We start from the raw sequence: 26,621 nt of genomic DNA, 5'->3' as shown, positions 1-26,621 counted from the left end.
CACTATTGACTACAATATCACGTGTACAAATTAACATGGATTTCTTTGATCGATAATGAAGACTGTTGTGAATACTATAATTTTGCATTCTGCATAGTAACACCGTCAACGTTTCAGTACAAACATGAAACTGATCAAATTGCAATGTGCATACAGACTGAGAGTCTCCCAATATGAGCTACAATTTACATTACTGGTGCCTTTAATAGCTGTCAAATTCAGTGCAAGGATTGTTGGTATACACTTGACTGCATTACTAGAGTATTTACATGACTGCTCTATTAGAGTATTTAATTTGGATAACCCGCCCACGTACAATAATCACGGAGCGAAAAAACCACCTTGCAACAAAGTCATCAGCCCAGATTAAGCTTCCTGGCCTATACTGAGTTTAATAAAGACGGATTCTATTAGCCACAAGTAGCGCACACCAAAAAACTTAACTCTGAGCGCGATCTTGTATGGCTTCTCGAGCGTAATGGCGTTTTGGCAAGAAGAAACTGCCCGGTTTGGGCGAATTTTTTTTTGGGCCCACTTTGACTTGGAAAATTTTTCACATTTTGTGAACTTACCGTTTTTGTTTGTTTTACGGAAAGGCAGGTTGGTTTGACCAGATCTCGGACCAGATTGAATCTCGGGTTGAATATGGCACGGAATGGCACATCAAAATCTATTCCTCAAGCGATGTTTTGAACTCTACAGACAACTACGTAGGTGAACATTTCCCTCCTCAACAAGACATGTTTTCACACTGGCAACCATGACGACTGTGACAAGATCGATTGAAGCCTGAATGACTAAAGCTGGGAATGAAGGCTACTACTCGTAAGGTAGTGAGCACTGTGAAGCTGATGTACATGGTGTGACAGTTAAAACTGCTTTGAGACTCCACGATTGAGTGTCTCAGTTTAGTGGATGTCAGTCATTGTATCCAGCTACTCAGTAGTTGGTATTCTGGATTCGGGGGTGTCCAATTAGAGCAGTTTGTGCTCTAATTGGACACCTCTACATAACCGTGCTACAGTGAAACTGCTCTAATCAGACACCTCTGTAATCCAGAGTACTGCTATAGTTTGACACTGTTTGTTGCATCAGCCATGTAATAGAGGACTTGCATGTGTGAAGCAACGGTTGCTAGGTGGACATGTTTCGGGACAACTTTCTATGGCACATATTGGGTCAGAATGAAGGTAACGAGATTTATTCACTAAGTGCTGGGTATAGTGGCACCGGGAAGCAAGAAATATCAAGATCTTATCATTGGCTTTGTAAAATAGGTGGCTAATTAAATTTCGATACATTACTCACCACTTCGCCTTTTTTAATGAGCTGGGTGGTATTTACAACACAATTCAACACTGATTCGCTTCATTACAGCCTGTACCAAATCCTGATAAAGCTCTTTTCAGCCACAATGCTGTCCCAAAACATGGCCGACAGCTACGGTTGCTTAGCAATTACGATGATTTACGTCATGCTGCAAATCCTATCTTGATGAATGTCAGGTTTACTGTACGTATGATGGAATTACATTTAGTGTAAAGTGCACAGCATAGTAAGATACCAGAGCAGCAATTGGCCAAAATTAGGCCTTTCAATCTGTACAGTAGAAGCCTTTTAAGCCTCAAAGCTCACTACCAGATCTTGTAAAAGTCTTTCCAAGAATGTAGCCCTGCTAAACCTCACACCCATGCTACACATATACAAATCCTTTAAATATGCATGCATGTATGAAGTGGGATCAGTGGTTGAAATATCTGATTTAAAAAGTAATAGTACTTTGGTATTTGGATGGTAAAATTAGTACTCAAGATACACACATATTTTGCCATAAGAATGATGCCATGAATGCTGTGGAATCTGAGTTGTGAAATTCAGTGCATTCCACTTGCCAGAAACATTTACATGGGTATACTTAAACAAAGTGTGTGGCATGTTTGCCAATGTGTATTGTTACATATATGTGGCAACACTGAGCCAGGAATATGACTATGCAAGTATCTGTCACGCTATAACCTATTACAGCAGCAGAGAGGTGACTGGTCTCAGTGGTGTAGATGGGAAGTTTAATCGCACGACTGAATGGTTTGGTGGTTACTACTTTAAATGATGCATCTGCAGGTATTTTGAAAATTTAATTTTACTTCCAGAATTACAGAGTCCTGAAATCCGTGTAGTATACAATGTGGCCACTTTTGGAATGGTGTCAATAATTACTTATTTATGAGGTCATAAAGTATGCCTTAGCTATGTTTTGGGACCTACTTAACATGGTCACTATAATGAGGTGGCTTTATTAATGAGGCCATGAAGTACACTGTGGCTATGTTTGGGACCTACTTGAAATGGTCACTATAATGAGGTGGTCCTATTAATGAGATCATGAAGTACACCTTAGCTATGTTTGGGACTTCCTTGACATGGTCACTGTAATGAGGTGGTCTTATTGATAGGATCATGAAGGTCATCTTAGCTGAGTTTGAGACTTACATTACTCACTCGACTATATTGAAGGAAGCCACTTGGTGTTTTTGCTGTATTTGCATACTTGTCATGTCCACATAGAGGGAAAGTCATGCAATGCTTATATGCACATCTGTGTATGCATAAAAAGAAAAATGAAGTGTGCATTAAAGAATTTTGCACACCCTACTTTATATAATGGAATAAGACAAATCACTGCATCAACTAAGAATGACCATGCATCATCACCCATAAAATCAAGAAAGAGCTCTTGGTCTGTTAATCCTTACCATATATGAACATGGTGAGTTTTCCCATTTTGCGCCAAATTAAGCCACAGGCTCAACTCCTGGTGGTGTCCTTCCTTTTAAGTTTCAGCCTTGGCCAACTTCTTTGAGGGACTATTGTTCAATCAATGGAAGTTTGAGGCAATAGAAGGTCTCTGTGTACATACTTGACTATAGTAGTGATGTTTACAACTACTGCTATACTGCTATAGTGCACATTATAAAATGCTACACAAAACTTATTAATGTATGCATTTAATAGGTACACAGTTAATTCATGTATTGGCATGTTTAATGGAGAATTTTGTCTAGCAATATTCATGCACTGATTAATATCTGCAAGAATCCCATATATTCATGCAAAATGCTTGAGATTTTTAGACATCATGTATGGAATAAAAGTGTTCAAACATTGTAACTTCACAGGATAAAGCTGTAACCACATACTGATTTTCTTACTTTTTAAATTGTCCAGGCAGCAAGAATTTGCTGCCAGATTTTCTCAAATTTAGTAGCCTTGCATGAAAGTAGCTTTGGAAGCATATATTGCTAGAGTGGAGTCCAGATTCCAGAAACTATAGTGTACTTGTCTAGACTAGTTAGCCACCATGTTGTGGGGTACAGAATCACTGGTTCACTAACTGGTCAGACTTCTTCAGAGTATTACATAGGCAAGAAATATATACTGTATTTTAATCTACACAAAATATGGGTCGGTCAGGCCTGTGAAATAGCTAATTAAGTTGGTAAGGCCTAAGGCAAAACTTGGGGGCACATATACAGCAATTCAGTAGTAGTGCCAATGCATGTTGGTGAAATTGCCAGTACAATAATTCAAAATGCAACGATAGAACTTTTTGTTATGTTGAACTATCAATATTAGCTATTATTCTCAAACCAATTTGATATGATAAACTGGAAGAAACGTTTTCTTCAACAATAATCATTTGTGATCTAAATGGAATAGTGTGAAACCAAAATTCTGTATACGTAAACATACAGTGTATGTGTTTAGGATATTATGAGACCACTGTATGATGTTCAAGTATGTACATACCTCTACAGAAACTTGTACAGCTGTATCTGCTGCTTGTTCACTACATTTTTCAACCTGATACAAACAAAGCCGACATAGGGTATTTTCAACAGTTGATATGATCGGGTGGACCTATAATTATTAAAAATGGTAAATTCAAAAACATTTGTATGAACTAGTTGGACAAAATTACCAGGCAATAAATTTTACTTCACAAACGAGTATATAATGTAGAACTTTTGTCTATAACCACCACAAGCTTCACTTTTGATAATATACAAATTTTATCAGAGGAGTGAGCAGCAAGCGGACAAATCCCTTTCCACATTGCTAATGTTACTATATGCAACTCTTCTTTTCAACACCAATAACAGGTCAATGAAGGCAGTGTTGAATCCACCATTGTGCCCTTCCTTAATCAAAATAGGTAGGTGACCACAATTAGGCCATACCAAATTAATATTACGTTTCATAAAGTTTTCATTCCTCTAGTAGTGATCTGGCAGTTTGACAAAAAAATTCGGACTGATATATCAGAGTAAAATGGCTGCTCTATTAGAGTATCTTGTAAGGCTATTTTGATGAGCACCATCCCTTCCCATTGCTACTACACCTTGCAATAGACTTCTATTTTAAAGACTTCCAATTATGCAGGTTGGCAGGCAGTCATTAGTTTTGATTTTATCACAGTTTCTCACATAGCTATAGCAAAAGTGTCTGTTCCCATTAACCCAGTTACCTCTAATCCTAGCTATGGAGTAGAACTAAATAATGTATTTCTTGATCAAATTAATGATATTGGCCTTAATCAATTTGTCAATACTCCGACTAGAAACAACAACATACTTGATCTTGTACTTTCTACCTCATCTACCATTTTGGACTTAACTACTGCACCAGGAATGTCGGATCATGAGGCCGTTGTCTTCCATCATAATATAGATAACACAAATATTAATACTAAATCTGAACACAAAGTTGCTTTATACCACCGAGCTAATCTTGAGAATATTAAAAGAGACCTACTTGAATTTCAAACTCATTTTCTTGGGAATGATCCTTACTGTAAAACCGTCGAACAAAACTGGACTGATCTAAAAGGTGTAATCAATGACAGTGTTGCAAAGCACGTGCCATACAAAACTATACGTTCCAACTCCAAATTACCATGGATAAACAGAGAAATAAAGAGGGATATGAAGAGACGTAAACAATTATACAACATAGCTAAAAGAACCAAATCTAGTAATGACTGGAATGCCTATCGCAAGATTAAAAACTCTATAAATAGCAAGATTAAAGTAGCACACAATAATTATTTTAATAGAATGTTTGACAACTCATTTAATGGAAATCGTAGACAATTTTGGAAGTATATTAGAGCAAAACGTAAGGACTACCATAATATCTCCACCCTAATTGTAGATGGTGAATCTATCTCAGATACAAAGAGTAAAGCCAATGCATTAAACAACTATTTTGAGTCAGTCTTCACTAAAGAAAACTTATCTAATATCCCTTCCATGAATGGTTGCAACAACCCTGTGAATGCTCTGCCTACTATGCCAAGTATTACATTTTCAGTGGCTGGTATCCAACATCAATTATCCCTATTAGATACCAACAAAGCCAGTGGGCCAGACAACATTCATCCATATATCTTGAAGAATTGTGCAAACGAAATATCTCCTATACTGCAAGTTATATTCACTCAATCACTAGACACAGGTATACAACCTTCCGATTGGCTCATGGCCAATGTATGTCCAGTTTTCAAGAAAGGAAACCGTACTAGTACCGCAAACTACCGACCAATATCATTGACTTCTGTATGCTCCAAAACTATGGAACATATTATATATCATTCCATAATGAATCATTTAAACTCAAATAGCATTCTCATTGATACCCAGCACGGCTTCAGATCCCAGCACTCTTGTGTTACCCAACTTATTTCACTGATAGAAGACTTGTCACATGCTCTAGACCAACAGAAACAAACCGATGTCATTCTCCTTGACTTTGCTAAAGCGTTTGATAGTGTCCCACATCAAAGACTATTAGTTAAATTAAGACACTATGGTATCAACGATCACATCTGTCAGTGGGTCAATACTTGGCTGACCAGAAGGTCACAGCAAGTAGCTTTGGACGGTACTTTTTCTGACTCGATAGCTGTTCACTCAGGAGTCCCTCAAGGGACGGTTCTCGGCCCTTTGATGTTTCTTCTATACATTAATGATATAACAGAACATGTAAATTCGCCACTACGGTTATTTGCTGATGACTGTTTACTTTACAGAATTATCACCACCAAGGAGGATACCATTCAACTTCAGCATGATCTTGATCAACTACACGAATGGGCAACTAAGTGGCAATTAAGATTCAATGTAACCAAATGTACTATTATGCGGTTTACCAGATCATTATCACCAATCATTTTCAACTACAAGCTAAACAATCACAACTTGGGTACATCAAACCAACACTCCTACCTTGGTGTTATATTGGATAACAAACTATCATGGTCTCCACATATTAGTAATATAGCTGCTAAGGCCAATAGAACATTAAACTTCTTGAAACGCAATCTGAGTTGCTGCTCGTCTAACATCAAAGCAACAGCCTACCTTACGATAGTACGACCGTCAATGGAATACGCTGCAGTCATCTGGGACCCATACCACCATAACAATATTCAACAGCTAGAGAAAGTACAGCGTAGGGCAGCTAGATGGGTCCTAAATGATTTCAATCGATTCAGTTCAGTCACAGCTATGTTACAGCATCTTTCTTGGCCAAGCCTTCAGCTGAGACGTAAAATATCCAGATTACAAGCACTTTTTAAAATTATACATCAAGATTATTCACTGTCAATTCCTCCTCATTTTATTTCAATGACAAGATCCACCAGACTATATCACCCACATCGTTTTATTCTACCAAATTCATCTACCTATTCATACCAACAGAGCTTTTTCTCCAGATCAATTAAGGATTGGAACAACTTACTATCTTCCATCATTGAGAGCAACAATATTGACTCTTTTTCAGCGGAACTGCAAACATTGTATGGAACCTAATAACTGTAATCTTTGTAACTACGTAGCTAAATTCATTTTATGATTGCTTTTTTTTTTCCTGAGCATATCAGCTGTGCTGTCTGCTCAGTAACAATAACAATAATAACCCAGTTGATGCAAATACTAGCGGAGTAAGTGATGCTAATTATCAGGACCACTGACGGGTGGCAACTGGGGAAATTTTCCCTGGGTCCCAAAGCTACATTAACTGTAGTTATAGGGCCCCACATTCTTGATTAGCCACAGGCCCCCTAAATTTTCTTGGCGGCCCTGCTAACTAATTCCACTTCACTGACATGATTAGATATTATTTCAATCAAACAAACCAACTACTGGGGTCACAAACTTAACCCATGACATCCACGTGTAAGCCAGATAGCTACTTATGTAGTTTCAGAGCATGCAACTAACCAACAATTGCAGCTTAAACTGTCACACCGCATAGACTACATTCAATTTCACAAGCTACTATTTCAGTGTGACACGGTCTTACGATCACTCCCAGCTAGTCTGGCCTCATGCAGTCATCCCATGGCCACATGTTGCGAGAAGAAGTGCCATGTTGAGGAAGGAAATGTTCACCCACGTAGCTGTCTATAGAGTTCACAATATCGTGAGGAATACACTGGCTATGTCATTCCATTCAACCGAGAAATGTGACTCCGTAAAACAAATGAAAACGGTAAGTTCACAAAAAGTGAAAAATTTTCTAAGTCAAAGTGGGCCCAAAAAAAAAATTCGCCCGGTTTGGGCTGTTTCCATCCGAAAACGAAATCAAAAATAGGTCATGGACACGCACAGTGATCCATTCAGCAAGCCTTGCTACTTTTTATCCCAGGATTCTCCTTGTAAACTTCGCTATGCCTGTGAAAGAATAATTAATAATAATAATATTATTATGAATAATAATAATATGAACAAACGGGCATATTTCAGTTTTGTCTGAAATACACATACTGTTTCCTTTTCACTTGATACTTACTAGTGGACCTATACTCATTGCAAAGAACCACCAGAGGGTTGTTTTGAGTTGAAGGATGCTTTTCAAGGTGGTTTTTAGGTGTGCGTTCTATTAGGATTTTTGCAAAAAACATGGGCGATCCCTATTATGAACCCACTATCGTGGTTCATGATAGTAGGGACCACACTGAAAGGAGTAGGCGTGGGCCACGAGATAACATTACCCAAAAACCAGCCTCAATTTTCCCTGACGACGATGAGGCAGTATTGGTGAGGTAAAACTAAGCCCAAACAAGCTTTCAGATCGATCCGAAACGCTTTCAACAAGTTGCTACATTTGACGGAATTTTCGACCGACTGAGTGAGTAACCATAGATATACTAAACTTTACAACGGGATTGGAAACGGAAGTAATTCACGTGACGTCTCTGTACAAATTCCCAATGTGACGTAACGAGCTCGAAAAACATCCATGTTTCGCTTGCGCTAGTTAGTCGCCATAGATACTGTCCGTAGTTACGAGCGCGATATTATTTCTAATGGCTTTATTTGCCAATTTGTCGACTTTTAACTTGACAAATTGGTTAACCTAGCCTTGTACACAATAGCAGGAATGCGTGTGCAGCCACAAAAGGCTGTTGTTCGTAATAAACAAGCCACCAGTATGTCAAGAGGTAAGCGAATTATGTTATGGCCACACCGTCTCATTTTTGTAGACTTTTCACAGATTCTCTGTGTTGGGAAGCAGCTTAGGTAGCTTTGTTTTGAAATCTATGTCAAGTGTGTAGTGTAATAGGCAACTTGGAGTTATTGTATCAATTGTCATATTGTATAAAATTACTGCTTACCACACTGTTAAAATGAAGAGTAACCACAACTCTCAAGGAGTTCCCAGTGTAGGGAGGATTTAACACCCCTGGAGAGTAACCATTACTCTAAAGGAGTAACTGGGGAGTAACACATGCTCAGAAGGTGGTGTCACTTACTCTTCAGAGTAATGGTTATTCTCTTCAGAGTGTTGGTTACTCTCCATGGGGTGTTAAATCCTCCCTATACTGGGAACTCTTCAGAGTTGTGGTTACTCTTTATTTTTAACAGTGCACTTAAAACTTGTGGACTTTTAGTAGGCCCATGACCAATGCTAGATATCAATTTACCATACCATCAACTACTACCACACTTGGGGGGTGTAAAGTGTGTGTTGGATTGCTCTGAAACCAAAGCTGTATGGCACAGGGATGAAAGACAGAACCTTCTAATAAGACACAAAATTTTGAAGAAATCATCCAAGCCACATGATTAGACATCCATCAAAGAACACCAAATGACAGTGTACTAATGACCAACAAGCAAGAGCTCAAGATGCACTACCAAATTATATGTTTAAATAGTACGTGTACTTTCAAAAGTGACATAAACACTTATAGCTAGCTACATTGCACACGTAATTCATAATCAACGTACACATATTACACTGTACAGTTAAATATTCAAAGTGTATGGTTTCTTTGTTAGTGTGAGGGATTGTCGACTTAACACAGTTTGTGCGGCTACCTTTAGCCAACTCTGTTGCAATGGTGAATGGCTTGTGTAATTAACTGAAGTCACACTGGGACCAATCAATCATGTTTATCCACTTTGTAGTATAATGCCACATAAGCACTGAAGCTTCCATACAGGCCTCCTGCAAATCTATGAAATCATAGAATGACCTGGACTGGGAATTGAAGAATGTGGCCTGGTGGACCAAGTGTTCTATTAGCTAGTTGCAGACACACTTGCAGGACAGTATGGTATGGTATGGTATGGAATACATCTAAAGTCCGTTCTTTCAAATATACGACTCAGTACAAGGTCACGGGTCGTTGAAATCAGTCACTAAACAAACTGGATAAATCATGCACCAGCGTCCTATGTGTCACTACCGAAAATTCGCCGAAATACGGCTCTTGCAAACTCTTCAAACTTTTGTTATTGTCCTGGGAGACTTAACTGCTTCATCGTGAAGTGAAGTTAGCGACAAACAGATAAACCAAACTACGGACACATCTGCTCGCCATCATCGTCCTTAGCAACCGCACTATGACGCAAACCGAAACACGGATGTTATAGTGCGCGAGTTCCGTTTCCAATCCCTATGTGTATAGTATATCTATGGAGTAACTGACTGATGCCTTCAGACAAGCGTAACTCGATAACGGCTAAGGCTACAGGCTTGATTTTTTTTTTTTTTTAAAGATTAGAACATGCAAATAACAGATAAACAATTAAATCAAAAACTGAGTCTCTGATTGCACCAAGGCCACAGGAGCACTTTTGATGTAACGACCTTGTGAAGATCGTGCTCCTCTAATGCATTGGATTGCTGAACGCAGTAAACAAAATGACAATCTACATCTAATCCATCCTAGTACTGTGGCATAAGGGTCATTCCATTTGTCAGACAATAAACTCGCCAATCGCTTGTAAAAAACACTGGCTTCATGGCCCATTCCCCCGGAAGCAGAGAACACTAGAGGGGTAAAAGAACTGTGTTCCACTTCACGGATTCGCAACTCATAAGCTCTCTTCTTTGTTATTTCGTGTTTCCTGTAACATGACTGAAAGGTGGTTCCACTGTTGGATGGTGCAAGTGGGTTAAAAACTCTGACGTCCGTATAACATTTTTCATAACGGCTTGATTTTTTCACTGTTCGACGTCGCTTCGGCCCGACAGGTGCCTTTTGGCATACCGCAGTACGTATAATGCATTCTTCATGGACTTGCCAGTGTCCTTCTTTGTGTCCCATTCATCTTTGCTGACAGGGAAAGGTGTCGATTTGGCGCAAGCATGTGATGGCTTCCCTTCGAAACGGAAATCTCCGTATTTTTTATAGTGGCTATTTTGATTGCAGAGGCGCTTTCCAAACAGTTCTTGATTCGTATTGCTGAGTAACGGGTTGAACATAGCCGACAGCGAAGCATAATGGATACTTCACTTTTCAGACGATAATTAATAAAATTGGGGAGTGGCACTGTTCTATACCATATGCGTATTTTGTACCGTACGCGTATGGCCCGGTATGTACCATACGCGTATGGTACAATTTTCCGTACCATACGCGTACGGTATAGACATACGCGTATGGTACGTACCATACGCGTATTATACCCTTTCTCAGTTTCTTTTAGCCTTTCCATCACCAGTGTCTTTTAGCCTCGGCTTTCCATCACCTAGCTACAATGGGCTGTCTTTACAATTATTTCTAGCTGAGCCTAAACTTAGAACACAACATAATAATCTGCTTACTACTGAGCTGTAACTAAACTTATTCATCAACACATGCACTCACACAACTGAGCATTTTATCTTTGCCATGCTCATGCATTCATATAGCACAGGTAAATTTACAGCAGAATAATACACACAATTCTACAATACGTTTAGTTGCTCTGTAAAATTAATGCCAAATTGAACAAACTAGCTATAGTAACATGAATAATCTAGCATAACTCTCTATACAGTCATAACCTGTTCAATTCAGCAATTATTCTATAGAGCAAAAAACCTATTGTAGAATTTTTAAGTATAATATCACTGTGCCTTTTCCTGTGTGCATGGTCCTATATATACTGATGTACCTATAAATCTTATGTACATATCTCACTTTGTCTGCAGAACTTCACATGAATACATGGTACTGCATATGTGCATCATATGCTACTTTATAGCTATCAGAAGCATGCAGATGGTCTTATATATAGTACTCAATTATAAGTGTGGATAACTGACAATTTTTAATTGGGTAAATAAGCAATTTAAGGAGAGCAATTACAACGTGCATGGTAGCTAGTAAGTTCTAACTGAATTATATACATATACTGCTTGTGCAAAGCTAATTACTTGAAAAATGAACTTCGTAAGTGTCATCACTTGTGCAACATGGCTCCTCACTGTATTTGCATTTTTATGTCGTACTATGTACACTCTTCATCTTTTGAGGATCCAATTTCTTGTTTACGTACTTTTCTTGTTTATACATACTGTAAATAGTACCACCACTCACATTCATCACACTGGACCTACAGCACAAATTAATGATAGTGGATGTTGTTTACTTTAAAGAGTATAGAGTAGCTAAACACATTGTCTTCCCATCCACAAGCATGACAGTAAGTAGTGAGTAGTGACACACTTAACAATTAAACAATGCTAGATAATATACATTCATTACTGATTTACTATGATTCATTAGAACTCATAAACTCACCATAAAATCTCTGCCATGTTGTGTTTTCCTCAGTAGGCAATGCACATGCTTCATTCAATAGCAAAGATTCAGCAAACTACAGTTTAAAAAAATTATTGCACAATTCATGCACATCAGTCTTAGAGTATAGCTAGCATGTCCAATATTGCTATAAGCTACAGCCATGCAGGTTTACATTAATTTGCAAACTGAAACATTACTTTCTCTACAGTTATATATCTCTTTGCTATACCTAGCTCCCTCAATGTTATTGTATCAGCATTCTCCAGGTCTTCCTCTGTTTCAGCAATCATTACATTGTACTTCTTGAACCTATCTGATTGAAATTGTCTGCTCAACACTCCTTTATATAGTGCCACCAGGCAAGTGTACTAACAAATTAAAGGTAAACAATTGATTATATATGTAGCAACAATAGAATAAAATATTTAATGAAATAATATACATATATATGCCTGAAAAAATTGGCTCGATTTGCCAATGGATGCAAATTACTTAATATGGTTGCTATGTTTTAACCAATCAGAATGCAGTATTTTGATGTGTATTTATATGGATAATTATACCAAAATCTTATGTTTATATTTAGCTACAATGCTACCTCTATTGCTTAGTGTTTATATCACTATGCATTCCAGTAGTTATATTCATTGAAAAATCGTGAATAACAATATGCTGGCACAATTCTATACAGTCTAACAGAATCAATGTCTTTTGTCTTAAATAATGCTTTAGAAGATCAAACCTCAAATTTCAATTTCTGAGTAAGGCAAGGAGCATACTGCTCTTGTTTTATGTTGAAAGGATAATTGGGCACCTTTAAACCCAAACACATTTTTACAAAGTTCATATATACAAGTATAGAGAAGCCCCTAGTAGAGTTTTTTGGGTAATATAGCTCTATAGCTTTTAATTCATATAGTACTAATCTTTGACTATCTTAGGATGTATTTGTAAACACATATGTGTGGGTATTGTTCTAATTGTAGGAAAGCGTAGGCTCTTGGGCAGACCATTTATAGGCAAAACAGACCACTTCATATAATATTATTAATCAATAACTGAAAGTACACAACAACTAACTCTTACAACTACAATACACAATATCAATATTACAGGTATGCATAAATTACATTATATTACTTCATGTCACATCATTACATTACATCATTAACTCTTTTACAGATATGAAGGAGGTGTAGCATTATGTATAATAATGGCCTAGTTTTTGAATTTTCATGCATAGTATATCAATTAAACAATGGACCATGCATGAATCCAATAGGAAGCAATATATGTGTAGCAATTGCAGCCACAATGTACTGTGTGGAAGAAGAAACAAAATTAAAATTTACCATATGTTGTCAGTGTGTGCAGTTGCTAAGCAACAACTAGATGATTTGTGACCGAATTTGCAAAAATATACCCTTTTCACACACAAGGGTTTCATAAGTTTTTGAACATATACCTTATAATTGCCTGCAATTATCCATGAGTGTTGCTACAGTAGCTACAGTAGCTATAGTACTATAGTATCTAGCAGCATTTTAGTATAAGAGTAAGTTTATCAGCGTAAGCTAGGAGTCAAGTGTTACACCATTTTGTTTGCTGGTATGTAAAATGTGTGGGAAAGGTACCTTTTAACAAATCCGGTTATGTTAATTCAACTATTCTAAAGAACATACAGTATACCAGCTTGTGTACTTTCAAATCAATAGCATTTCCACTGTGGAGAAATGAAGTCATTTGTTATAAAAATGCAAGATGGAAATCCATGACAAATAAGGCAGATGAGCCAATAAATCAATATGTACAAAAGTCAGAAGACGTCAAGAAAATAATCTACAGGCGCTTACATAAATATGATGGGTGATGGCACTATTGTATTTTGTGGAACTGATGTATTGTCCTAAATCAAAATATCAGTTTCATCACTTATATATGTGACTGGGCCTGCGAAAATAGGGCATTTTGGCACATAAAATTTGCCTAATTTTTCAAGCTTTCATGGCTCATAACGTTTAATACCATTAAGGCATGGCCGTGAAATTTTCACACATTTAATTGGCTTTTTAATGCAAGTAATAGGATGCAAATATTCTACTTCAGTACTGAGATATGATCCGATGTGTGACAGGGTGTAGTTTGTGCCCACATGCCCTATTATCGCAGGCCCAGTCACATATAGTCATACGAGATATCATTCCATCAATATTCTTTTATTTTAAGGAATGCTTTATTTTAAATAGGTAAAGCAAATTATATCTTAATCGCAGTAAAGCTAAATACATCTCAGCTCTAGAGAATAGAATAGCTAATCAGATCAAAATATGATTGCTCTATTAGAGTATCCGCTCGATCTTCAATGAACAGAAACAAGTAAGCTAGACTAACTCCTCCCCCCTCCCTCTTCCCGAAAAGAAATGAAAGCAGAACGCCATCCGGCGTAGTCAATAGGTACGACAGTGCAAAAACCTTCTGCTTGTTATTATACATATACCAGGTTAGCTATACTCAGATGGTACGATTTTCCGTACCATACGCGTATGGTTGTACCGTACACGTATACGCATACGGTATGTACCATACGCGTATGGTACAAAATACGCATATGGTATAGAACAGCACTATTTCTTTTGGTATGCGTAGATTATGATTATGATGTGATTTGGGTTGAGGCTTAAAAGCCTGTACACCCATTCATTTACATACATACACTTACATAAATTAGATGCAATAAACAAAACTTAACTATGAATATCAGCCCAGCCCCCCCCTCATATCAACTACTTCCTCCGCCGCTGCTGCCAACAGAAACCTTTCAATCACCCGCTAAGAAAATTTATAGTGTTAACAATGCAAAAAGTGAAACCTTATATCGTACCTTGAAATAAAGGCAGATAGGACACTGGAGAATAAACGATTGATTAACAGCACAAGGATAACAGACCACACCATGCGCAAACGAATGTATTAGAATACACGAACGTGTTATTATTATTATTATTATTTAATGGGCTTGTAGATGCCAAGGCAAGCTAACTTGCCAGGCTAGGCCGCAGGCCTTTGAAGGTGCCCATATCTAGATTGCTTCCAAAAATTATCCAAGCGCAGCTTGAAGGTTGCAACTGTTGGTGCTGAAATGATAAAGTCAGGTAAGGAGTTCCATAGATTGACTATTCTATTTGTAAAAAAGTTCTGCCTAACAAGTAATCTTGATCTTTCTTTAAAAAGCTTAAGAGAATGGCCCCTGGTGGTATCAGTATTTAAAGTAAAAAATGTAGATGGGTCCAAGTCATAGTGTGTTGGTATTAATTCAATAACTGGTATACTGGTAGTTATTTAGCTTCTGTACACTGACTGAATACATAGCTATACGCCGAAAGCAAGATATCTTCACAGAAGTAAGTTTTTTTCAATTATATGGTTAAAATAAGCAGCATAGTCTAAAGCCCCGCACCCGGGGCCAAATTTTTAGACTAATCCCTTCGTTAGGCCCCTCGTTTGCCCGCATGGGGGTAGGTGGGGAAAAACTTTGATAGGTGCATTATGGGTGCCCAAGCACCCATGGCACCCATGCTTCCTACACCCCTGATTGTAGAGGTGCTTCTGGAAAAGTTCTTGATTCGTAATCAGCGTTGAAACCGGGTCAGTACTGCTGACCCGGATTAATTTTAAAGCCGAGGCGTGCGATAAGAGCTATGTTTCGGGTAGTCCAGAGTGAGCGAGACTACGTTTTGAGCGTTCGATTCGTGTTGAGTAAACGAGTAGTTATGTGAATTAAGCCGGTAAGTTTATAATTTAAAATCAGTCAATGAATTTTGGTTCCATTGCGAATTTACAGACAGCAATTGGGTGTGGCTTCGTGCATACCCAGTATTACAATTTCCCGATATATTGAAGTGGGTGTGGCTCACAAAAGTACTTATCCTGCTGCAAAACTTGACTATATACAACTCTTACAATAATTGATTAGTGGGCGTGGCTCCACGTAAGCTTGCAGACAGCCAACGGACACAGTTTCGTGCTACAGACTGCACTTACTAATAAATGGGCGTGGCTGAGCGTATGTTTGCAACGCGATAAGTGGGTGTGGCTCACGAAAGAGCTACGCGATAGTGTTTCTAAGTTTCCACGTCGTCAAACGAACAATTTTGTTTCTCACGTGATCCAATCCGGGTTAGACCCGGATAATTTGTAAACCTGGTCGGACCCGGATGACTCGACCCGGTTTCAACGCTGTTCGAAATGCTGTTTAACGGATTGAACATGTCAGCTGACAACCGATACTTCACTTTTCAGACGATAATTGATATGGCTGGGGCGCGCGGCACCATTTCAGATGCTGTATTCATGGGTTAGAGTGGAACTCCCCCTCCCTAAAATATCGGACTCACCCCCTAACAGTGTAAATGACTATTATTTTATACATTAAGCTTGTTTTTAAAATGGTACATCAAAAATGCTCTCAGATTCAATCTCAGAGTGGTTGATGTGTAAAAATTTCGTTAAAATTGCAAATGCAACCTTAAAATGCTATCAGATTCAGTATCAGATCAATTAATTTTTTAAAATCTGCTAGGGTACATATACAATTAACTAAATCTCATGCATATGGTGATGGCTATTCAAGAGCCCAAGTCTACCCAGTTTTTTCTTACTAGCATGCTTAACTCTCAAAATTGTCTTTAAATTCAATCTCAGAAAGTGTAATCTGTAAAAATTTCTACTTTCAAAACGGCATGCACACCTTCCCCCAAGATTTAATCTCAGAAAACCTGATCATACAATCTGGCTTCACCCAATCACAAATATCAAAATCAATGCTCATGACACAGCATTAAATAACTAGCTAACCAGTGTTTGGTAACTATTTCAAGTGTTTAGCATAGTTGTGAACTTGGACAACTATATAGCAGACTTTCACCTAGTCATCCCCCAAATTCCTGATTCCCCCAAAAAGAGAAATCCTAGGATAAACCATAGATAATATACCCACCTGGATATGAAACTAATAAGCGCCCCCAGTTCTAGGCTGGTTTCGCGCCCCTCGCGCGCCCCCTACACCATTATTAATGCAGATATGGCGGCTTGTGGCTAAAGGTAAAAATCCCTCACAGAAGGCACAGTTAGTTGGTTTCCAAGAAGTCTTGCGAGATATTTATTTTTCTGAAGATTTGAAGTGGATTCAGTCTGATCGATGTAAAACGGTTTGTGTGCTAAAGAGAACAATGATTTTTGTGCTGTGTACAAGCACGGTGGGTATATTATCTATGGTCAGGGCCGGAGCCCAGAGATTTTGAGTGGTCAGGCCATTCATGGACTACAATGGAGGTCATAGTCATGCACACTACATTTTATTGATTTGAAATTTAAATCACATTATCTACTGTAATGTATTTTGTGTGTGCTAGCTACAGCATGTATTAACATGCTAAGCTAAGGAAGTCTGGGGACATGCTCCCTGGGAAAATTTTTGAAAATACATGTTCTGAAATGGCATCTGGAAGCTATTTTTCATACATGGTCTCTTTCTGTTTTTTTTACACCAAGAATATATCCAGGTAATTTTGTGCTACTGTATACCAATTAATTCAATTTAATATATAGCTAGTAGCTAATTTTACTTTCATGATACAAAGTGAGTTTAATTCTTTTGAGATACAGAAGCAATTTTGATTGTAATTGTTAATACATAACATACATTATCAATTAGCCTATTGTGCAATTCTATGCAGATGGTTCATTAGAAAGTAATTTGAAAACACTTAAAATGGATATAATGGCTTAGATCAACCAGTGTAATAAGAGTATTGATATTGTATACCGAATGCTCTATCACCATGACTGTTCTATTAGAGTATAATGCGATGACTGCTCTATTAGAGTATCTCGATCTTTTTGCAAATTCAAGTGGCTGAAAAGTGGTCCGGCCAATGCCGGACCGGCCGGACCGTGGGCTCCGGCCTTGATAATTAGTCTATGGTACAAGTTAATGCGCGAAGAACTGAATACAAGAGAAGAAGACGGTGACCGTTAAACAAAAGTTGTTTCAAGCTGCATACTTATATCAAGTAGAGAGCCGGAGGTTGCCTGTTGTGCTGCAGCGACTATAGGGACCGAGGAAGAAGGCAGCATGAACGACATTATAATTATTGTGGCAGGTTAGCCGGTTACACTGTAGCTTTTTCAACAGTAGGCAGGTCACATCTCTTGACCGTACCGGGCGCCTTTGAATATGTTCATTTGGCGTGATATCAAGAAATTCCAACTCAGTGTAGATGTGCTTGCACCTGTGTAGCTGAATAATATAGCTACTCAGTCTGCAGGCAAGTATTTTTAACCATTGTTTTAATCTTTTAAATTTATAATAATATCGTACTAAAGCAGTCTAGTAGTGTAGAATGAGTGCACTTCCTAGTTTCATATCCATGTGGAGTATATTATGTCTGCTTACCGAGCTTAAATACATTAAGTTTTATATATATATAGATAATTGTGGACAAATTATTTCAAGTTGATAATGCAGAAGACCTACTAGTGCCCACTGAAGCAGAGCCAACACGCCAGTTGTCGCAGATTGAAGAAAATGCTATTTACTATGCAGCTGGATATGTTGCTTATAAACTAATCAAAAACATCGGCAGAAAGGAAGGCAGTTAAAATTGTGGGAGCATTATTGTCCATGGTTGATCAAGATGCTGTTGGGGACATCCCTCAGGACACCAGCTCATACCTGGACTATGTCAAAATGTGGACCCACACTAATGATAGGGGAGGCTTGCGGCATGTATCTGATGATACATATAGGTGCTTTCTCACCATTGAGATGATCACCTATAGGCTTATTGCAGCAGGTGAGCAAAAAAGAAAAGGTGATGTGCGAGGTGGTTTGTGATGAAAATGTAAAGTTCCTGTGGGAAATTGCTACTGATATTTCTGATGAAAAATTAAAGATGTCACTTATGAGAAGTCGCTCAAGAGTGGTTTACTATCAGAGGGTTCTCCGTTGCAAGCCAGCTTCTGGAGCAGTGCAAATTAGCTACCAAAAAGAACGTCAAAGGTACAAAAGGAACAAGAAAAGAATTACATTAGTACAATCATTATGTTAGTAATTAAACATTGTCACATTGTTATAAATTTAATTTCTTTTCAAGTCATAGTAATTAATTAAAATTAAGTCGTTTGCATTTACGCTTAGGTAAGGGTCTGGACAATGGGGATAATGAGCCCATGCTCTTTCTTTTCTTGGCCATGTTGCTACTCCCGCCACAGGCTAGTGACTTTTGAACGACTAGCGCCTGGGCATTCTCCAAGCACTGCTTCACAGATGGGTTGTCAATCCCTGGATCTCTGCTGGCCAAATAAGATTTCCAATAGGTCCTGATTAAAGCGTTCCATCAACATGTACTCTTATTCCATTTTGATCCAATAGAAACTTGATTACTTCTCTCAGTGAATGAACTAAACAATAGCAGCTTTTTAGCATCACCTTTAAAATGCAGTGACACTTACCACAAATCTTTATTCCTTGTCTGGTAATTATCTATACAAAAACATGTGACTGTATACTATTAATTACTAAACAAGAGCATTAATATCACAATCATTGATGTCTACGCCACAACTTACAGGAACAGTGGGTGTCAGCTCTGACACAATTTCATTGATAGCACCTAATGAAACACCCAGCACTGGTTCACCACTATCTCCTAGTGGCTCCCTGCTATCATCTGGTGGCTCCCTGCTATCATCTGGTGGCTCTCTGCTATCTTCATGTGGTTCGGCCCAGTTATTGGTGGCTCCTTGTTATCTTCACATTATCATGTGATGGCTCCCTGCTACTATCTGGTGGCTTCCCACTTTCATCTTCCAATCCGGCTGCCGGATCCAAATTCATTATCCAAGTTGGTCTTTTTTCTGCTCCACAAGTTGTTTTTATATCTACGACCTATACGAGCCTTGCTTCTGGGGCCTTTACCATGCTTCCTCTGTGTTCTGGGCATCAGCGGTACATCAAGTGATACGCAGGGAGAGTGAGGGCTATAGCTACAGTGATAAATACAACAATTCAATACACTGATTTCATGATAATATAAATCTGTGGTAAAATACACTGTGGCTATGGGATTTGTTTTATAACATAGTATAATGTACAAAGATTAAATCATGTGAGCTTTAAAGATCTGGGTTATACAGGCACCAAATGAATGTGGTGACAAAATCGATTGCATGGAATAAACACACGCAGCAAACAACACCGAATCCATTCAAAACAGGGATAATGACACACGTTACAGAGTAACAAAGCAAGATTTAGCAACGACATTACAGCTCAACCAATACGTTAGCGAGCAATGCGTTGACAAATATGACTGACCACAATATCAACATATTAAACCCACTTACGATAAGTGGCTTCAACCAGAGAACAATCCACTAAACCACCTAAACAAACTACTTGCAGCACTTGTAAGCGTTTATCAGCTGGCTAGGCCACAAACCATACGGCTTCTTTTTTTACGCGCGAAACTAGGATAGGACTTTGAATCTCAATAGAAACTCATGCGCGCACGTGATTAGTTTCATATCCAGGTGGGTATATTATCTATGGATAAACACTGGTTTGCACAGTAATATGAACAATACCAGCGTTGAAACCGGGTCGGGTCATCCAGGTCACATTTTCTCCGGGTCATCCCCGCGGTTTACAATTTATCCGGGTCTGACCAGGATTGGATCACGTGAGAAACGAAATTGTTCGTTTGACGACGTGGAAACTTATAAACGCTATCGCGTAGCTCTTTCGTGAGCCACGCCCACTTACCGCATTACCAACATACGCTCAGCCACGCCCATTTGTTAGTAAGTGTAGTATGTAGCACGAAACTGAGGGTATCTATGGTGAGGGGTAGCTATTGTCAGTAGGTGAAGACTTTTTTTTTTTTTTGGTCTTCAACCTACAGCTAGGCTGAAGTTGCAATATTTACTCAACACGAATGGAACGCTCAAAATGTAGACTCGTTCGCTCGCTCGAGACTAGCTGAAACACGTCTCGGCTTTAATCAATCCGGGTCTGTGGTAGTCTGGCGGCGCCCGCCCCTTCGCATAGAGTAAGGGTCTGGTATGCTTAGTATAGTAGAGTTGTACCGGATTACCAAAACTAGTGCAACCAATCAGAACGCTCCTCGTTTAATCAGTGCATTTTTGTTTATGTTACGTCAGAAGAATGAATCAAATTCCCTAACAGTGCTGAAAGAAACAAAAGGAGTTAGCTAATAAAGAACGAAGAGAAGAAAGTGTTATTTCGGGAAGGGCTTTTCGCCTTGTTTGATACGCGAAAAACCCGGGTTACGCTCGCTCTGATTTCCTAGGTAGGGAGACGTGTCTATTCTATAAAAGTAGACCAATCCACTTTCGCCAGTGTAAAGGCGAAGGAAGTTCAATATCACTGCCACAATTTTGAGTGAGGCACTTCCGTTAAGACCATTTTCGTTACGTCATTACATTCATCCTCCAGAACAACTCGGTGATACTAAGCCAAAGCCGAGCTGTTGGAGAATGATATAGCGACAGTGTCTATAGTAAATGAGGATTGTAGTGCTGAACAGGAGCAGCATAGTTTGGTTGAGAAGCTGATGGAAACTCTCCCAGGTGATCTGAGTAACTGTCAAAAGGAGCAAATCAATGCCTTGTTGGTGAATTATGCACATGTAATTGTTTTGCTATATACCAATACCAGTGAATTGGGTCGTACAGATGCTATAACACACCGTATTGAGACTACAGGTGCCCCAATTCGTCAGAGCATTAGACAGACACCACCTTTGCAACGAGAGGCAGTCGGAAAGTTGTTAGATGAAATGAAGAATAAGAACATTGTGTCACCATCAAGCAGTCCATGGGCCTCCCCAATTGTACTTGTACCCAAGAAAGATGCCTCTATCCGCCTGTGCGTTGACTATCATAAAGTAAACGAAGTCACCCGAAAGGATGCATATCCTATCTCCAGGATTGACGATACGTTAGACACCCTGGCTGGATTGAGATGGTTTTCCACTCTAGATCTCAAGAGTGGCTATTGGCAGGTGGAGGTTCACAAAGATGATAGAGAGAAGACTGCCTTTTGGACGCATGAGGGTCTTTACCAATTTAATGTCATGCCTGTTGGACTTTGCAATGCACCAGCAACGTTTCAAAGGCTCATGGATATGGTTTTAAAGGGATTGCTATGGCACAGTTGCCTTGTCTATATTGATGATATCATCATTTTTGGAAGAACTTTTGAACAACACCTCGAAAACCTAGCAGGAGTATTGAGACGTATTGAGTGTGCAGGATTGAAGCTACAGCCACAGAAGTGCCACCTACTGCAGTCTGAAGTTCAATTCCTTGGACACGTTATATCCACCAAAGGAGTTTCACCTGATACACAAAAAACAGAGAAGGTCAAGCATTGGCCAACACCACAATCAACTAAAGAAGTGCAACACTTTTTGGGGCTTGCCAGTTACGATCGCCGGTTTGTTAAAAACTTTTGCATCCATCGCAGCTCCACTGCATAAGCTTACTGAAAAACATTCTGTGTTTCAATGGACGCCATCCTGTGAAGAGGCCTTCTGCAATCTCAAAAACAGACTGACATCAGCTCCCATACTGGCATTACCAGATTGGCCAAAGCCATTTGTATTGGATACAGATGCTAGTGATATGGGTGTGGGTGCTGTACTTTCTCAAGTGAATGGATGCAATGAAACTGTAGTAGCATATGGCAGTAGAACACTTTCCAAATCTGAGCGAAATTATTATGCAACAAAGAAAGAACTTCTTGCAGTAGTAGTATTCCTTGAGCATTTTAGGCCATATTTGTTGGGGAGGCCAATCACTATCCGCACAGACCATCAAACATTTAAGCAACCGGAAGGACAAATGGCTCGCTGGCTCCAGAAACTGCAAGAGTACGACTTCAATATAGTGCACCGCCCTGGAAAGAAACACAGCAATGCAGATGCACTGTCAAGAATACCATGCCGTCAGTGTGGTAAATCTCCCCATGAGGTGAATCAACCGGTAATCAGTGCTGTACAGATGTTGGATTTATCTCTTAGCGTATGTGGCCCTGTAGAACTGCGTGCCTCTCAGTTAGCAGATCCCGTCATTGGACCCATACTCCTGTCCAAAGAAACAGAGCAAAAGCCTCAAGTCTCAGCAGCAGATAACCTCATGTTCCGAAGGCTTGCTCAACTATGGGATCAAATAGTTGTAAAGGATGGTGTACTGTATCGTGCATTTGTGGGCCAAGATGATAAGTCTAATCATTTTCAGTTCGTGGTTCCTGCAAATTTAAGGGAAGAAGTGCTAGAGGCTCTCCTTAGTGGTATTGCAGGGGGGCACTTAGGACATGAGAAGACATTCAGTCGTGTCCAGAAACGCTTTTATTGGCCAGGATACTGGAGTGATACAAGAGATTTTTGCCTTACCTGCTGCCATGAATGCTCCACTCGTAAGTCACCAACTCAGTCCAGGAGAGCACCTCTTGGAACAATTCAAGCTGGATATCCTACTCAAGTTATGGCTGTGGACCTCTTAGGGCCACTGCCTGAGAGCCCTCAGAAGAATTCTTACATTATGGTGGTAGGAGATTATTTTTCCAAATGGATCGAGGCTATTCCACCGCCCAATCAAGAAGCTTCCACAGTGGCTATTCACTTGATTGATGAAGTTTTCATGAGGTATTCAGTGCCAGAACAGCTACACTCCGACCAAGGTCATCAGTTTGAATCTCACTTAATTAGTGAGGTTTGTAAAATGCTCCACATAAAGAAAACAAGGACCACTCCATATCACCCTCAGTGTGATGGCATGCATGGTGGAGCACTTTAACAGAACACTGCTCAACATGCTTGCCACTCACTGCAAGGATCACCCGTGGAACTGGGAGCAACACATACGCAAAGTCTGTATGGCGTACAATACTAGTGTGAATTCTACTACTGGTTACACTCCTTTCTATTTAATGTTTGGGAGGCAAGCTCGCTTACCTGTAGATGTGATGTATGGTAGCACCCCCACTGACTCTCAGTCACCGAGTGAGTATGCTGTGAGCTTGAAGAAGCAACTAACATCTGCTTATGAAACAGTACGACAGACCTTGCAAAACTCACCACGAGAGACAGAAAGAACTGTATGACTGAAAAATTCATGGAGATCCATATGTAGCAGGTGACTGGGTTTGGGTGTTAAATCCAAAAGTTCCAAAAAAACAACACGAAAAAACTTTTCCATCCATGGCAGGGTCCTTATACAATTGTGAAGATCAGTGAGTGTGTGTACAGGATTCAATCCCTTAATGGAGCCCGACGACGACAAGTAGTCCATTTCAATAGACTAAAACCCTGTCCGAAGAACACTCGACTACTTCAGCCTACTGATAGGGAGGATAACAGTGCTATGGACATGGCAGATAGTACTCAAGAAAGATCTGCACCTACACCGGTTGGAACAAACCTACAATTGATTGATCAGGATGATGATGTTATTTCAAGCCCTCAGCCCACTCCCCAAGTTGTAAGTGAATAATCTACTAGTAGACGCTATCCAGTGAGACAAAGAAGACCTCCAGCTCGGCTGAACGACTATGTGCTATCTAGCATCCGGGACGTCTGCTCAAAGGAGGGGGGTGATGTAAGACAGGCAGCCATGCAGAACAATAGTTAATTAACACTAGAAGGTAGTGATAGGATAGGTCTCTTTTAGAATTGTAATTGTTGTAGTGCTGTGTCTGCTCATAGCTGTTATAAGGCCAATGAAATTTGATTAGCAGTTTCGCGTCATCGCCCGCATGCTTTTGATATTGGTATTTCAGATTGAAATACTCTAATAGAGCAGTCACTTTTACTCTAATGGAGCAATGAGCTATACTCTAATGGAAAAATCACTTGTTTTATGGATTAGTAACGTATTTTAGCTATTTAATGCAGGAGTAATCAATGTAGACTCACTTTTTTGGCAGAAATCTTCATGTTTGGGATGTGTGTTGTGCCTTTTGGAAAATAATGAATAATGAATAATAACCGCCCGCCCGCATCAAATTTTCAAAAATCTAAGCGAGAAACTGGTAATCAAGTTTCATTGGCCTAATCACTGATATAATATCTCTTACTACAATTACGAGTGCGAGCTACCTCACAACGGAAGCATTTGTCTGCTCTTGAAAACTTTGTTGTCATCACCAACCATCTGGTTGGTTGAAATGTTGAGAAAAAATCTTTCATTGTTAGCTGTTTTCTCACTAGGGTTCAGCTCGGTCTGACCCACACAGCTGCTCAGCTGCAAGGATCTGGCCTACAAAAGCATAATAATCGCAGGAAGCTACTATGGCGTGGGGGGTTCCTGTCTAAAATTACGACGATAGTTATATATCCGTTTACAATGACTTATATACACGAACTTACTCGGCAATTCGCTGGGAGAATAGTGTGATGCATTCAGCGCCTTCATGTCCATTCCGAGGCATACATTCAGCAACAACTCGCAGCCGATTCGCCTCCACTTGTTACGCACACAGACTAGTTATATCACCAATCCACCGCTTCAGGAAGAGCCATTAAGATCATTATTGTAATTGTGTTACATGTATTCGGGCAAATCTGAGCACACCAGCAGGGCTGACTGCTCAGTAATAATAATAATCATAATAATCATAATCAAGATGGTAGCCTCGACTTTGTCACTATCCCCGGTTCTTATTTTCACGTGCCGAAACATCACGCAAAATATCACGTGAGTCCTTGAGGGGAATTTGAACGGTTTAAACGAGTTTTCTCTTAGCAAGTCACTTTTAGTAGCGCTTCTAAACACTGAACTTGAAGTTTTTGCTACTGATTTAGCTAGCTAATCTGATACTGAAGCTGTTATTATGCATGCAGTGTCTCCTATGTAATATAATAACCAATCTTCAGTAACTATGTGTTCTCCATTCAACAAAAAGTAGTGATATCCTGTGCCAAAAACAGCCCAGCTGTAAAAAAAGGCGAGGCCAAGAATGCACAAGTACATGTTCATGGAATAACTACAACCAAGACATGATATCAAAATCTGGCCAAGAAAGCATTTACAGTATAGGCACTGTTTATGCATTCATTTTCTATTTGCTTCACATTATCACATCCAGCTAGCTGTACATGTGTGCTTGCAATATAAACAATACTACTGAGACGATTAAAGATGATTACACTGCATTGTTACCAAAATTAATTTAACTAAAAATTTACAATTGGTTTCTACTTGGCCATCTTTTTGCACTGTATATTAAAAAGATGGCCATGCAAGTAGAAACCAATTGTAGTTAAATTAATTTTGGTAACAATGCAGTGTAATCATCTTTTATCGTCTCAGTAGTATTGTTTATATTGCAAGCACACATGTACAGCTAGCTGGATGTGATAATGTGAAGCATATAAAATATGAATGCGTAAAAGTGCATGCCTATACTGTAAATGCTTTCTTGGCCAGATTTTGTCTTTTCATAGGTGGTGGG

At 39.2% G+C, this 26,621-nt stretch overlaps 2 long non-coding RNA genes across 3 annotated transcripts in view; both read right to left on the bottom strand.

Annotated features, from left to right (window-relative positions):
- Nucleotides 1-11,599: 11,599 nt before the first annotated feature.
- LOC136258081 (uncharacterized) overlaps nt 11,600-26,621 on the bottom strand; it is a 30,059-nt gene continuing 15,037 nt past the window's right edge. Inside the window, exons 1-3 of one of the 2 annotated variants that reach the window (XR_010702564.1) lie at nt 12,315-13,403; nt 12,083-12,158; nt 11,600-11,894 (exon numbers count right to left, since the gene is read on the bottom strand). This is a non-coding gene — a long non-coding RNA (uncharacterized lncRNA). Of the gene's footprint in view, nt 11,895-12,082; nt 13,404-26,621 lie in introns of those variants that run through there. The other variant, XR_010702563.1, reaches the window with a different exon arrangement.
- LOC136258082 (uncharacterized) lies at nt 18,964-20,689 on the bottom strand. Its single transcript, XR_010702565.1, has 3 exons — nt 19,715-20,689; nt 19,598-19,628; nt 18,964-19,546 (listed from the first exon to the last, which is right to left on the bottom strand). It is a non-coding gene; the product is annotated as an uncharacterized lncRNA (long non-coding RNA).

The sequence above is a fragment of the Dysidea avara genome, chromosome 6 (assembly GCF_963678975.1).
Source record: "Dysidea avara chromosome 6, odDysAvar1.4, whole genome shotgun sequence".
In the NCBI taxonomy this organism is placed as follows: domain Eukaryota; kingdom Metazoa; phylum Porifera; class Demospongiae; order Dictyoceratida; family Dysideidae; genus Dysidea; species Dysidea avara.
The sequence above is the reverse complement of the archived record's forward strand: the minus strand, read 5'-3'. Positions and strand labels throughout refer to the sequence as shown.